We start from the raw sequence: 16,793 nt of genomic DNA, 5'->3' as shown, positions 1-16,793 counted from the left end.
TTCATTAGTTGTCGCGTCACGGTCATGTTCATGTCCTTGTCCAAAGAAGTTACCTTGCACACCAACACAAATAACAGCCTAAACATGAATATTAAAGCCAACAATATGCATTTTAATCTTATGCTTTGTAACACCTTGTTTTTGACTCTCCTGGCTGTTTTGACTTTTCTCAAAAATTAGGACCAATTAAAAATTTTGTGAATGATTATGATGCTTCAAGTGACTATTGATTGCTTGCTTCCTTGTATGCTTGTGTTTGATTCTCAACAATTCCTGTTACTCTCGAGACTCACCTCCTTAGCCCAAAACTCGTGCCTAATGATCATGCCATGTGTTTAGGACCAGAAACTATTTTTATCAAATATTATTTTCACCAAAAAGAATTTCTTTGAATTAAGCTTTAAAAAACCCGTGAGATGGGATTTGTACTACAAGTCCTCAAATTAGGGAATTTATTTTGCACAAATTATTTTATTTAAAACCCATTATAAAAATGGCTTCCCAAAACCACAATATTATTATTTTAAAAGTTATTTTAGTATTTTATTTAAATGCCTTCCTGTGAGGCCAGAAATGGTCTCTTATGAAGGAAAGTTATTTTATTGCTTTCAAAATATTTGAGAAAATTTAGGGAAACACAATGGACATATATATTTCATATATATGAGTTTCAAAACATGTTCATGTTCAAAGTATTGGGCTAACCTCTTCAAAACCCATCCTGCCTATTTCAAGCTTTTGGAATATTTCCATAAGAAATATTCTGCATTAATTCCTGTAAAATTCTAGCATGTCACATATGATATATGTCATGATCTTGCCAAGTTTCATCTCAATCCAAGTTGATTTGACTCCCTTAATTATTCTAAAACCCTATCTGTCCAGATCCAAATTTGAGCAACTCTACATTGCCAAGTGTCTCCAATTGTGCTCAAGTGGTGCATCAAGGAGAATAGAAGAACTTGTCCCAAACCCCTCAAAACCCTCTTTGTTGATTTCTGACTCTGGAAACTTTACATTATAAAGTTGCTCCAATTGATCCCAAACTTTTTGGGCATGCTTTAATGCTCAAATAATGTCCCCACACCAAATATTGGATTTGTGGGAATTTATTTGAATAGCTTTGTAAGCAGAAGGCCACTTTTGCCCTTTCCATGGGTTTTCCAAGGCTACATTGGAAACCTTCCCCACCAAATCCCAAATTTGGTGTACAAGCTTATTTTCATCTATTATTTGATCCTGTTAAGTTTCGTATCAATTGAAGTCCATCAGGTTGCCCTCACACTCATCAAACACCTTGTGTGCACTCACGAAATTGGCTACTTTGGCCCCTTCCACTTTTACCCTTGAGCTCAACTTTCTACCACAACCTCCCCGAGTTACCTTTTTACTCCAGTAGCTTTTCCATGGACACTGGTCAATTATTGGAGAGAGACCCCTTGTAGCTACCTCTCATTTTCACCCTTGGATCACCATTTTTACCCCTCTTGCCCCACTTATGCTTAAGCCAAAGCCCGCACCTCTTTCCATAGGTTCCCTAGCATCCCAAAGCATTGTATCAAAATAAGAGATGGCATGCTCATGTGGAGAAAATGAGGAGCACATCTCAAGTTGAATTATGGCTGAAATGTAGTCTTGTATAGCAAGTACTAGCTACCCTCTTCTTCTTGAGATCAAACTTGGCAGTGTTGTAGTCCTTGCATAGTCAAGCATGCTAGACAAGGTCCCATCCTGGATTACTCCATTAAGCACCCTCAATCCTAGCCCTAAGTTTGCTGCTGCAAACTAAACACCAGTCAAAACCCCACCTAACTAGCCCAGATGCTTCCAAACTCCTCAGTCTCCTTCCTGCATGTGTGCCCTACGTGTTGGACATGTTTGACTGTTCAAAATGGCACCCTGGGCACAGGTGGCCTTGTTGACCACCACCCTCGCCTGCAATATGGGTGCTCTGCGCCTTGTTTCTTTCTTCCAGACCTCATTCGGCTGTTGCTAGGTGTCTCATAGAACCAGGGCATCTCCCTTGACTGGTCCAAGCTCTTCCCGACATTGGCTAGCCTCCAAGGTGCCCCAGGGACGCGTGTCCTCTCCCATGCTAGAGAGCTCCGTGAGCTCCCAAGCTTCACTTCGTCCGCCCCCTCCATTTGAGGCCTCCCCCGGGCCATTGCTGCCCCTGCATCTCTTCCTCCTTCCTCCTACAGCCTCCTGGGCTCCCCCTTTCGAGCCTTGGGATCTCCTCCTCCTCCTGCCCTGCCATGACCGAAGCTCTCCCTCCAGGAGCAGCTCCAACTCCGGGCACGCGGCTCTCTCCTCCCCTTCTAGCCACCTCAGGGACACCCCCATTTTGGAAATATGCCCTAGAGGCAATAATAAAATAGTTATTATTATATTTCCTGTTTCAAGATAATCATTTATTATCCATGCTATAACTGTATTGAATGGAAACATAAATGCATGTGTGGATATATAGAAAAAATTGTGTCCCTAGTGAGTCTCTAGTTGACTAGCGTGTTGATCAAGGATGGTTAAGGTTTCCTAGCCATACACAAGTGTTGTTACTTGATGACAGGATCACATCATTAGGAGAATGATGTGATGGACAAGACCCAAACTATGAGCGTAGCATATGATCGTGTCAATTTGTTGCTATTGTTTTCTGCATGTCAAGTATTCATTCCTATGACCATGAGATCATGTAACTCACTGACACCGGAGGAATGCCTTGTGTGTATCAAACGTCGCAACGTTACTGGGTGACTATAAAGGTACTCTACAGGCATCTCCGAAGGTGTCCGTTGAGTTAGCATGGATCAAGACTGGAATTTGTCACTCCGTGTGACGGAGAGGTATCTCAGGGCCCACTCGGTAATACAACATCACATATAATCCTTGCAAGCAATGTGACTAAAGAGTTAGTCACGGGATCTTGTATTACGGAACGAGTAAAGAGACTTGCCGGTAACGAGATTGAAATAGGTATAGAGATACCGACGATCGAATCTCGGGCAAGTAACATACTGAAGTACAAAGGGAATGGTATACGGGATTATATGAATCCTTGACATAGAGGTTCAACCGATAAGATCTTAGTAGAATATGTAGGTTTCAATATGGACATCCAAGTCCCGCTATTGGATATTGACCGGAGAGTGTCTCAGGTCATGTCTGCATAGTTCTCGAACCTGCAGGGTCTGCACACTTAAGATTCGGTGACGTTTCGGTACAGTTGAGTTATAGGAGATGGTGACCGAAGTTTTGTTCGGAGTCCCGGATGAGATCCCGGACGTCACAGGAGTTCCATAATGGTCCGGAAACAAATATTGATATATAGGAAGTTGGTATTTGGATTCTGGAAGGATTTCGGGCATTGCCGGCAGTGTACCGAGAGTGACGAATGGGTACCGTGGGCCCACCACGCCCCAAGAGTGCCACAAGGACTTGATGGTGGCGCAATACCTCTTAGTGGGCTGACTAGTCAACGAAAGAAAGCCCATGAGGTAAAAGTGGAAAAAACCAAAAGAGGTGGACAACTTGGGGAGGAGTCCTACTCCAAGTAGGATTTGAGGAGGACTCCTCCTCTCCTAGTTCGGCCGAGCCCAAGGGGGTTTACCTTGGTGCTCAAGGCTATCCCCTCCTTCATCCTATATATACTAGAGGTTTTAGGGTTTTCGAGACACAATTTCAGCCACATGCAACACTCTCCTCTAGTTTGTAGTTCTTCCTCTAGATCGGATTTCTACGGTGCTTAGGCGAAGCCCTGCAGGAATAGATCACCACCATCACCGGCGCGCCGTCACACTGCCGGAAAAATCATCTACTTCCCCGTCTCTCTTGCTGGATCAATAAGGCAAAGATCGTCATCGAGTTGTACATGTGCTGAACGCGGAGGTGCCGTCCGTTCGGTGCTAGATCAGGACGAATCGTGGGATGGCGACGATTTGGATCGCGAAGACGTTCCACTACATCAACCGCAGTTCTTAACGCTTCCCGGTTAGCGATCTACAAGGGTATGTAGATCTGATCTCCCTCTCGTAGATGATCATCACCATGATAGATCTTCGTGTGCGTAGGAAATTTTTTGTTTCCCATGCAATGTTCCCCAACCGTGGCATCATGAGCTAGGTTCATGCGTAGATGAAATCTCGAGTAGAACACAAAAGAATTTGTGGTCGTTGATGTTCGATTTGATGCCCTCCTTAGTCTTTTCTCGATCAGACGGTATTGTTGGATTGAAGCGGGCCGGACTAACCTTACTCGTACGCTTACGAGAGACCGGCCCCATCGACTAACATGCAACTTGTTGCATAAAGATGACTGGCGGGTGTCTGTTTCTTCAACTTTAGTTGAATCGGATTTGACCGAGGCGGTCCTTGGAGAAGGTTAAATAGCAATTTGCATATCACCATTGTGGCTTTGCGTAAGTAAGATGCGATCATACTAGATACCCATAGCAGCCACGTAAAACATGCAACAACAAATTAGAGGACGTATAACTTGTTTTTGCAGGGTATGCATGTGATGTGATATGGCCAAAGACATCATGTGATATATTGGATGTATGAGATGATCATGTTGTAATAGTTAAATATCGACTCCCACGTCGATGCTACGGCAGCCGGCAGGAGCCATAGGGTTGTCTTTAAACTAACATTTGATGCATTTACTATATTGCTAGGTAGTAGATTTAGTAGTAATAGCATAGATAGCATGACAACCTCCATGGCACCACAATGATAGAGATCATGGTGTGGCACCGGTTACGATGATGATCATGTCGATGCTTTGGTGATGGAGATCAAGAAGCACAAGATCATGGCCATATCATGTCACTTATGAATTGCATGTGATGTTAATCCTTTTATGCACCTTATTTTGCTTAGAACGACGGTAGCATTATAAGGTGATCCCTCACTAAAATTTGAAGATAAAATTGTGTACTCCCCGACTGTGCACCGTTGCGACAGTTTGTCGTTTCGAGACACCACGTGATGATTGGGTGTGATAGACTCAACGTTCACATACAACGGGTGCAAAACAGTTGCACACGCAGAACACTCGGGTTAAACTTCACGAGCCTAGCATGTACACACATGTCCTCGGAACACAAGAGACCGAAAGGCCGAGCAGGAATCATATAGTAGATATGATCAACATGGAGATGTTCACCACTTATACTATACTCAACTCACGTGATGATCGGACTTGAGTTAGTGAATTTGGATCATGTGACACTCGGATAACTAGAGGGATGTCTATTTGAGTGGGAGTTTATAAGTAATATGATTAGCTAAACTCAATCGTCTTGAACATAGTCTAAGTAACTTTGGAAAATTTTATGTTGTAGATCAATGGCTCGCGCAGTAGCAACCGTGAATTTCAATACGTTCCTAGAGAAAGCTAAGCTGAAAGATGGTGGTAGCAACTTTGTAGACTGGGCTCGAAATCTGAGGCTTATCCTTCAAGCTGGGCAAAAGAATTATGTCCTTGATGTAGCGCTAGGAGATGAACCACCCGCTACAGCTGACCAAGATGTTTTGAACACTTGGCAAGCTCGTAAGGATGACTACTCACTAGTTCAATGTGCAGTTCTGTATGGCTTAGAACCGGGACTTCAACGACGTTTTGAACGTCATGGAGCATATGAGATGTTCCAGGAGTTGAAGTTCATCTTTGAGAAGAATGCCCGGATCGAGAGGTATGAGACCTCTGATAAATTCTATGCTTGCAAAATGGAGGAGAATTCGTCTGTTAGTGAACATGTGCTCAAAATGTCTGGATACTCAAACCGTCTAGCTGAGTTGGGGATCGCTCTCCTGCAAGAAGCTATCACTGACAGAATTCTTCAATCACTGCCACCTAGTTACAAGAGCTTCGTGTTGAACTATAACATGCAAGGGATGAATAAGTCACCCGACGAGTTATTTGCAATGCTGAAAGTCGCTGAGTCAGAAATCCAGAAAGAACATCAAGTGTTAATGGTCAATAAGACCACTAGTTTCAAGAAGAACAGCAAAGGCAAGAAGGGTAACTCCAAGAAGAGTGGAAAAACTGTTGCCCCTCCGACGAAGAAACCCAAGGCTTGGCCTAAGGCGGAAACTGAGTGCTATTATTGCAAGGCGACTGGTCACTGGAAGCGCAACTGCCCCAAGTATCTGGCCGATAAGAAGGCGGCCAACGCCAAACAAGGTATATATGGTATACATGTTATAGATGTGTACCTCACCAACTCTCGTAGTAGTGCCTCGGTATTTCATACCGGTTCTGTTGCTCACATTTACAACTCGAAACAGAAACTGCGGAATAAACGAAGGCTGGCAAAGGATGAAGTGACGATGCACATGGGAAATGTTCCAAGGTTGATACAATCGCCGTCGGCACAGTCTCACTTCAGTTACCATCGGGATTAGTTATGAACTTAAATAATTGTTATTTAGTGCCTGCGTTAAGCATGAACATTATATCTAGATCTTGTTTATTACGAGACGGTTACTCATTTAAGTCTAAGAATAATGGTTGTTCTATTTATATAAGTAATATCTTTTATGGTCATGCACCCAATGTGAGAGGTTTGTTCATATTAAATCTCTATTGTGATGACACTCACATACATAACATTGAGACCAAAAGATGTAGTGTTAACAATGACAATGCCACTTTCTCCTGGCACTGCCGCTTAGTCATATTGGTGTTAAGCGCATGAAGAAACTCCATGCTGATGGACTCTTGGAGTCACTTGAGTTTGAATCACTTGACACATGCGAACCATACCTCATGGGCAAGATAACTAAGACTCTGTTCTCTAGAACAATGGAGCATGCAAGTGACTTATTGGAGATTATACATACTAATGTGTGCGGACCAATGAGCATAGAGGCGCGCGGCGGATATCGTTATTTTCTCACGCTCACGATTTGAGTAGGTATGGTTGTATCTACTTGATGAAGCATAAGTCTGAAACATTTGAAAAGTTTAAGCAATTTCAGAGTGTTGAAAATCATCGTAGCAACAAGATCAAGTTCCTATGATCTGATCGAGGAGGAGAGTATCTAAGTTACGAGTTTGGTGCTCACTTAAGACAATGTGGAATTGTTTCAGAGTTGACACTGCCTGGAACACCACAGCGTAATGGTGTATCAGAACGTCGTAATCGTACTTTGTTAGATACGGTGCGATCTATGATGTCTCTTACCGATTTGCCATTATCATTTTGGGGCTATGCATTAGAGACAGCTGCATTCACTTTAAATAGGGCACCATCAAAATCCGTTGAGACGACACCATATCAGCTATGGTATGGCAAGAAGCCAAAGTTGCCGTTTCTTAAAGTTTGGGGATGCGATGCTTATGTCAAAAAGCTTCAGCCTAAAAAGCTGGAACCCAAAGCGGAAAAGTGCGTCTTCATAGGTTACCCAAAAGAGACAGTTGGGTATACCTTCTATCTCACATCCGAGGGCAAAGTGTTTGTCGCTAAAAACGGAGCTTTTCTTGAGAAAGAGTTTCTCTCAAAAGAATTGAGTGGGAGGTAGATAGAACTTGATGAGGTTACAGAACCTCTGCTTCAACAAGATGGTGGCGCAGGGCGGAAAGAAATTTCCGTCGAGGCAACACGAGTTGAAGAGGAAGCTAATGAAATAGGAGCACTTATTTTTTATGTAATCAAATTGCAAACCATTTTTAATATAAATTGATATAAAAACATTTTAAATTTTTAAAAATTAAAAAATAAGTTCAGATCCTTCTTAAATATTAGGCATATGCATGATAAATATAGGGTCCATGCCCAATATGAGATCATTTTGAAAAACTATGACATGCTTAGGCATGAAATTTGAATTTGAACTAACCTTTGAATTTTAAGAAACATTCAAAATCCATTTCTCTGTGATGTGATGGTGCAATGACTTTAAATTATTACACATGTTGGATGATCAATCCGACGTATTTGTGTAGTCATGAGAAATATGGCGTGGTGATGAGCTCCGAAGTTGGGGTAAGAAGACCATTTTTAATAGAAATCATTATGAAAATAGTTTAAAATTTAAAAAACTAAAAATAAGTTCACATCCTTCTCAAATATTAGGCATATGCATGTTAAATATAGGGTCCATGCCCAATATGAGATCATTTTAAAAAACTATGACATGCTTAGGCATGAAATTTGAATTTGAACTAACCCTTGAATTATAAGCAACATTCGAAATCCATTGCCCTCTGATGTGATGGTGCAATGACTTTGAATTATTACACATATTAGATGATCAATCCGGTGTATCTTTGTAGTCATGAGAAATATGGCATGGTGATGAGCTCCGAAGTTAGGGCAAGAAGACAATTTTTAATATAAATCATTGCAAAAACAGTTCAAAATTTCAAAAATAAAAAAATAAGTTTAGATCGTTCTAAAATATTAGGCATATGCATGTTAAATATAGGGTCCATGCCCAATATGAGACCATTTTAAAGAACTATGACATGCTTAGCCGTAAACTCTAGCTTCAATCCCATGCAACTAAACCTGAGAATGGTTTCATACTTGAACCATACTTGAACCATACCCGTACATTTATCTCTCAAAACCAAACTTAAACCATACCCATTTGATGTTATTTTCAGCCCAACCAAAACTAAACCCATTGTTTTTTCACCCAAACCAACTTAAACCCAATACATAGCCGTGGGTTTAAAACCAATACATAACTATAGGTTTGATTTAATGTATATATAATTGCGTAAATTGACAAGTTAAGAAGAAAATGAGATAGAAAAGGCATAAGAGCATCTGCAACAGTTTAAGAACAAAGTTATCCTTGAGATACAGTCAACACACAGCAAAAGGTAAAAAAAAATGCACATGTCTAAATAGCTCACTAACAGGTGTATTAAAACAAAATTACTTAGCCCAAGCACAAACAAACACTTCCGATTTTCATGTGGTATTTCCCCATAATACATAATTACATAGTGCATTACAAAATGCATGCGGATCAAAGATATTCGTTGTCGGTCATCATTGGTTATTGCACATAACCAATGCCTAGAAACCGGTTTGGACCCATAGTTTATAACCGTTTATAACTAAACTGTTTAAACCCATAACCAACTATACCCAAACTGGTTTTCCACATAACCAAACCAAAACCAAACTAAAAAAAGCTCAGCCCAATAAAACCTAAACCAATCAAACCCAAAGTAATAACCGACCCGTTACACCCGGTTTTCTAATAACCATTCCCAGGTTTACATGCAACCTCGTTCATGGTAGCTATGTTTTGTGAAGGTTTTTTCATGAAAATACCCATAGACCAGGTTTTTATTTTTTCCAGCAACTCGTCCAGGCTTTTTCATGAAAATACCCTTGTCCAAGTTTTTCCATGAAAATACCCTCGCCGAGGTTTTTTCATGAAAATAACGATGATGGGTGCAAGTTTTATATTTTTTTAATATTTTTCGAATTAGTTCTGATCATTTGAACTCGAAATGGTAGCTCACCTCAAAAAATGTTTTTTCATAAAAATGTCCCTAGACCAACTTTGTTTTTTTGAATTAGTTAAGGTCATTTGAAAGTTGGTCAAACCTAAGATAACCCCACTGACCGACTCAAAACCCCACAGCATCTCCCCAAACCCTAGCATCGAATTGCAACCATCTGATAATACCCTAGCGCCAAGTGACAACCCTGAGATACAGTCTTCTATAAGGAATTCTGGGGCAGGCTGCGTGCAGTCTCCGCGCCGTTGTATCAAATGGACGGCTCTGCACCATTGGATCGGTGAGCGATCCGCGAGAGGCGGCTTATGCTCGCCCACCCATCTACCCAAAATGAAACGGTTGATTCTGTTTGGGCATGTGCAAGGCATTGACTGTCGAAGCCCCACGAAGATAAAGGAGACCTAGAATATGGTGCGTGCGTTGATTCTGTTTTTTCTTTATTAATTTGATTGCACCTACAAAGCCTCGTATTTAAAAAAACATTTTTGGATGCTTTGTGCTCCATTTTAGAAATAAAATGGAGTGGGGGAAACCCATTTTGATAAAAAAAAAATTGCACCTACAAAGTCAACAATGGTTGCTCAAAAAAAAAGTCAACAAATATATAACCCCAAAATCCGTTTTTTAGGAAAAGCATGACACATGTGGTAAGCTATCCAAACAATTTTAAAAAACATTGCTCAAGCCTAGAATGTAGTGCACACGCATAACATAGACAATATAAAGGTACCCATAATATAAACAGTAGCAAGCATAACATAGTCTTACATAAAACACGACATAGATAAAATGTTAACATTAGGGCAAGACATAGTATACAAATATATAAAAATATAAAAAGCCCTAACACCCTAGGGAAATACAAGCTTCACGACGTTCACCTCCTCTTTACTGTTCCTCCTCCATGTTGTTCTCCCCGAGGTAGTAGGAGAGGCTATGGATGACATTGCAGGTGGAGAAGATCATGTCGAGATCTGTGAAGATGTTGTAGGTTGTGAATGCGATGAACTCGCACCCACACCAGAACACCTTTCCCAGCAGGTGGTACGCATCAAATATGTTGGTGAAGTTGGCGATGAGCCCTCTCGGCAAATACCTAGAGTTTGTACGCAGTTCCTCCAGTCAGAACATCACCGGCGAGCCCATCGAGAGGTGGGCGAAGCCCGCACGGAGGAACCACTCGGCCAAATCCCTAGCACTCCTCCAGCGTGAGATCGTCCGCACGCGGAGCGTTTTCTCCACGAAGACGCCGATGGGGTACCGCCTCTCCCGCACGGTCGGTGGTAGCCGGAAGGTGAGACTCTAGCACTCCATCTTTGCTCACATGTTTTCTCCACACGAGAGTGTTGTGGAAGTATGGATTTGGATGAAGAAGAGAAGGGGCGGTGCAAATGGATGTGTGGAGAATATGTGGAGGGATAGATGGTTTAAATAATGGTGGATATCGGCCGCATGTTTTCTACGTTCAAACGAGGCGTGTCAATCGGTATGCCCTAGACTTTGATTGCCACGTTGAATCGATACGAGTGGATCGAAAAGGATGAAACGGCGTGGCATGCAAGAAGAGACGAACCAGCAACAACGACCGTCACTGCGTCCGTGGAGGCTCATGTGCAGGAAAGCAGCTCAGTTAGCGCATCGTGGCGGCGCGCATCGATGCATTGACGCAGGGCTAGCTTTTTTGAGATAATGCATGCAGGGCTAGCTAGGTACGCCGTGCATGCATAGCAGGCTTTTGTCGTGGGGACGCACGCAAACGTTTCATGCAACGGCCCAACAGTCCAAGGAAACCATGTCCCAAGGGTCGAACAACACTACCATCCACACGCGGTCCCATTAGTCAGTTCCAACGGGCAACACAGTCCAACATGGCCCCACTTGTCAGTAGTTAATGGTCAATGGTTTGACCCGACGACATCCTCCGGTATGACCATTTGTGAGGGATCCGAACAAGGGAGTTGAAAAAAGTGAGCAAAAGTTAAGAATATGGGACCAGGGACGCAGATATAAAAATCCCTTGAAATTTAGGACGTCAACTGCTCATGGGCTGATCGAATGGGCTGCGCTACCAGGCTAGGAAGTTACGGGCCTCCTTACAATGTCAAAGCCTAGGCCTTCCACTTCAAGATTTGTAAGACTATATTGCTCACAGTTCTCTTTTCCTACGAGCAGGAGGTTAAAGAAACTTATCTAAAAAAAGAGGTTAAAGAAACACTATGTTAGCAGGTATGGAAGTGTCGACAATGTATATATATATATATATATATATATATATATATATATATATATATATATATATATATATATATATATTGGCACATGGCCTCCTCGAAATACAAGTTGCATATTTACTAATATGGTATTAGAGCTAGGTCAATTTTTTACACGCCGCAACTCGTGCGATTTATCCGTCGTGGCGCCGTCGATGCTTTTTTTCTCCCCCATCCTAGCAGTAGGTCAACCCACCGCTCCTCTCCTCCCCGGTCGTGTGGATCGAGCTTAGGATCGACGCCACTAGTCCTGCTCCCGCCCTCAGGATCGAGCTCACGATCAATGCCAACCCTGTCTTCAGGATCGACGCCACTGGTCCTACTCGAAGCCACCCTCAAGATCGAAGTCGTCGGCCTCGATATCGTGGTTTCCCTCGAGGCCGCCGGCCCCGATCTCGCGGTTCTGCTGAAGCCGCTGGCCCCGATCTCGCGGTTCCGCTCGACGTTGCTTCTCCCACTTTCGATCTGCCACGTGCCTCGAAGCACAACATCGGCCACCGTTGCTCGTCTCCTATTCGAACGGCTACCGTAGAACTGGTGCTTCTCCCCTCGTTGCTGGTTGTCGTCGCCCCTGCCGCCTGAAGCACTGATTGTGGTTGTCCCCATTCTGTGTACTATTGCTGCTGGTGACTAAACAAAATGTTTGCAGCATCGGGCTATGTTGTTGTTCCTCGTTGTCTGGTGATTTTTGATGGCACTAACTACATCGAGTTCGTTGGCTTCATGCGCATTCATATGTGTGGCATCCGTATATGAGTCGTTCTTTTTGGTGAGGTCCGCTGTCCGCCATGTCCGGTTCCTCCTGTGACCCCTACTCCGCCGAAGCCACTGGTTCTTCCTGCGGATGCTAATCAGGCCGCGAAGGATGCAACTAAGCTTGCTGATGAGGTTGTTGTTCGTGCTTATGATGAGCAGGCTTGGGTTTATGAGGATACCCTTCACACATATCATGATGCTCTATCTGTTTATACTCAGTGGCTTGATGATGATGATGCACGTGCCGCAGTTGTTCTTACTGCTAGTGTTCTGCCTCAGTTTGCTTCTGAGTTCTTGGGCCTGTCCACCGTATTTGAGATGTGGACCCATCTTCGTCAGCGTTATGAACCGTCTGGTGATGCCTTATACGTGGTTGTGGTCCGCGAGGAGCGTGCGCTTCGGCAAAGTGACTCCACTGTTGATGATTTCTATGCATAGAATTATGATATATGGCGCCGGCTAGATTCTCTCTCTAGTGCTTGTTGTCGTACTTGCCAGTGTTGCCACGCTCTACAGACCAATTTGGAGTTTCATCATGTCTACGAGTTCTTGTCTCGGCTCCGTAAGGAGTTTGAGCCCCGACATGCTCAGTTGTTTTCTCGTGGCCGTATTTCTCTCATGGAGGCACTTTCTGATATTTGCGTTGAGGAGACTCGCTTACGTGGTGCTGGTTTACTTGAGGTTCCATCTATGCTCGCTGCTAGAGCTTTTGCTATGCCACATGTTGCACCAACTCCTTCCCGCTCCAGTGCTCTGTCGCTCTTGACCACTCCTCCTGGCGGCTCTAGCCGCCCCCGTCCCAGTGCGGCTACTGCAACCTGGATGGTCATGTCGAGTCTCAGTGCTTCGAGAAGAAGAAACACCTATGTAAGGCGCGCTCATCATATTCACGAACTTCTTCTTCTACTTCGACATCTTCAGCCACTGCTCTAACTGAGCAGGATATTCTGAGACTTAAGCGTTTGCTCGCCGCCTCAGGTTCTTCATCAATAGGTACTGCCAGTTATGTGACTGATTCTTCCCGCACTGAGCAAACACCTTCTACACATTGAGGTACATCCCCATGGGTTCTGGACTCCAGAGCTTCTTTTCATATGTATTCTCATTCTTCCACTTTTCCTCTCTTAGATCGCTTGATTTTCCTGTTCATGTACTCACTACTGATGGTACTCCTCTTTCTGTCGCTAGTAGAGGCAATCTTACCACTCCTTCTTATTTTGTTCCTGATGTTGCTCATGTTCCTCGACTTACCATGAATTTGTTTTTTGCTGGTCAACTTACTGATTTTGGTTGCCGCGTCATCCTTGACGTTGAATCTTGTTCTGTTCAGGATCGTTGCACGCACACTTTGGTTGGGGCTGGCCCTCGCCGCCGTGATTCTTAGGGTCTTTGGGAGTTAGACTGGCTTCATGTTCCTTCCGCCGCCACCACTATCGCCAGTTCATCCGCTTCGATTACCTCCGCTACCGGTTCCTTCCAGCAGTGTCATCATCGACTTGGTCATCTTTGTGGTTCTCTTTTGTCGTCTTTAGTTCGTCGAGGTCTTCTGGGGTCTGTCTCAGGAGATGTCTCTTTAGAATGTCAGGGTTGTTGACTTGGCAAACAGATTCAGTTACCACATCCAAATAGTGAGTTAGTGTCTCAGCGTCCTTTTGATTTAGTCCATTCCGATGTATGGGGTTCAGCTCCCTTCGATTCGAAAGGGGTCATCGATACTATATTATTTTCATAGATGATTTCTCTCGTTACACATGGCTTTATTTTATGACTTCTCGCATCGAGGTGTTGTCCATTTATAACCGTTTTGCTGCCAAGGTTCACACTCAGTTCTCTTCGCCCATTCGTGTGTTTCGTGCTGACTCTGCTAGCGAGTATATTTCTAAGATGTTGTGCGGTGTTCTTGCTGAGCAAGGGGCTCTTTCTCAGTTCTCTTGTCCTGGTGCTCATGCTCAGAATGGCGTGGTTGAGCGCAAGCATCGTCACCTTCTTGAGACCGCTCGTGCATTGATGATCGTCGCCTCTCTCCCTACTCGTTTTTGGGCTCAGGTCATCTCCACCTCCACTTGTCTCATCAATCTACAGCCGCCCGCTGCTCTACAGGGTGATGTTCCTTTTGAGCGTCTTTTTGAGCGTGCTCCCGATTATTCGACACTTTGTTTGTTTGGTTGTGTTTGCTATGTTCTTCTTGCCCCTCGCGAACGCACCAAACCGACCGCTCAGTCTCTTGGGTGCGCCTTCTTAGCCTATAGTGACGAGCATAAGGGCTAGCGTTGTTGGGATCTCATCGGTCGTCCTATGCGTATTTCTAGGTATGTCACTTTTGATGAGTCTCGTCCCTTCTACCCGCGTCCATCTTCCTCGACCTTTTCAGTGGAGGAGATCTCTTTCCTCACTTTTCCTGACACACCTATCACCCCCATCGAGCCTTTTTCTATTCGTTTTGCCAACTCTGCTTCTCCACCTCTTGTTGATTCGCCGCCACCATCTCCCACGGTTGCCGCACCTAGCATATCACCGAATTCTGCACCTTCATCTCTGGTGACTTCTTCGTCTCCACCTCCTGATTCTACCTCGGCGATTCCTCCTTGTAATCTTCCATATTCCCCTCAGTATTTTACTCGTCGTGCACGTAATGTGGATGCATATGTGGATGTGTCGTCCTCCTCATATCAGCCTACCTATGGCTTGCGTCCTCGTCCTCGTCCGCCTGTTGATCGTCTTGGATTTCCAAACGCTGGTGCTGCTCTTCTTGAATTGACTTCTTATCGTGACTGCAGAATGGCAGTTTGTGATGGCACAGGAGATTGCTGCTCTTGAACGCACCGGTACATGGGATCTTGTTTCTCTTCCTCAATGTGTGTGTCCCATCACATGTAAGTGGGTCTACAAGGTTAAGACTCGCTCTGATGGTTCTCTTGAGCGTTACAAAGCTCGCCTTGTGGGTTGTGGCTTTCAGCAAGAGCATGGTCGTGATTACGGCAAGACTTTTGCTCCTGTGGCCCATATGAGCACTATTCGTACACTTCTTGTCGTGGCCTCTGCACGCCACTGGTCAGTATCTCAGCTTGATGTTAAGAATGCATTTCTTAATGGTGAGCTGCGTGAGGCATGCAACCACCACCTGGGTATTCTGTTCCTGATGGCATGGTATTGTCGTCTTCGTCACTCTCAATATGGCCTTAAGCAAGCCCCCCCCCCCCGGCACCTAGTTTGAGCGTTTTTTGCATCTGTGATGACTGTTGCTGGTTGTTCAGCAAGTGTTCATGATCCGGCATTGTTTGTCCACCTTTTTCCTCGTGGTCGGACTCTTCTTCTTCTCTATGTTGATGACATGATAATCACCGGTGACGACCCAGAGTATATTGCCTTTGTAAGGACTCGTCTTAGTGAGTAGTTTCTTGGGATTTAAGTCTCTTCTACTTCTGATGGCTTTTTATCTCCCAGGAAAAGTATACACAGGATCTTCTTGCTCGTGTTTCTCTTATTGATGAGCGATTGTTGAGACTCCCATGGAGCTCAATGTTCACCTCTGTGATACTGATGGTGACCCCTTGCCTGATCCGACGTGTTATCTTCATCTTGTTGGCAATCTTGTCTATCTAGTTGTCCCTCATCCTGATATGTCTTATCTGGTTCATATCCTGAGTCAGTTTGTCTCCGCTCCCACTTCAGTTCACTATAGTCACCTCCTTCGTGTTCTCCAATATCTTTGGGGCATGATATTTCACCGTCTATTCTTTTCTTGCTCCAGTTCTTTACAGCTTCAGGCCTATTCGGATGATACATGGGCTAGTGATCCCTCAGTTCGCCGTTCACTTTTTGCTTACTCTATTTTTTTTGTGGTTCTCTCATTGCGTGGAAGGCGAAGACGAAGAAAGAGACCACAGTTTTCCATTCAAGTGCAGATGTTGAGTTACGAGTTATGGCTCTTTTGACGGCAGAAGTGACTTGGTTACGATGGTTACTTTAGGATTTTGATGTTTCTGTCACTACACCTACTCTGCTATTATCTGACAATACAAATGCTATTAGCATTGCGCGTGATCCTGTGAAGCATGAGCTCACCAAGCATATTGGTGTTGATGCTTTTTATGTGCGCGCTGGTGTGCAGGATCAGGTTATTGCTCTTCAATACTGTCTTCCAAGTTACACTTGGTGGATTTTCTGACAAAGGCCCAGTCTAGTGCGCAGCATGGCTTCTATCTCTCCAAACCTTCAAACTCAGTGTTGTTAATCCACCATGAGTTTGAGGGGGGTGTTAGAGTACTATACATATAG

Source organism: Hordeum vulgare, chromosome 6H (assembly GCF_904849725.1).
Source record: "Hordeum vulgare subsp. vulgare chromosome 6H, MorexV3_pseudomolecules_assembly, whole genome shotgun sequence".
NCBI lineage: Eukaryota > Viridiplantae > Streptophyta > Magnoliopsida > Poales > Poaceae > Hordeum > Hordeum vulgare.
This window is presented reverse-complemented; position numbering follows the sequence as displayed.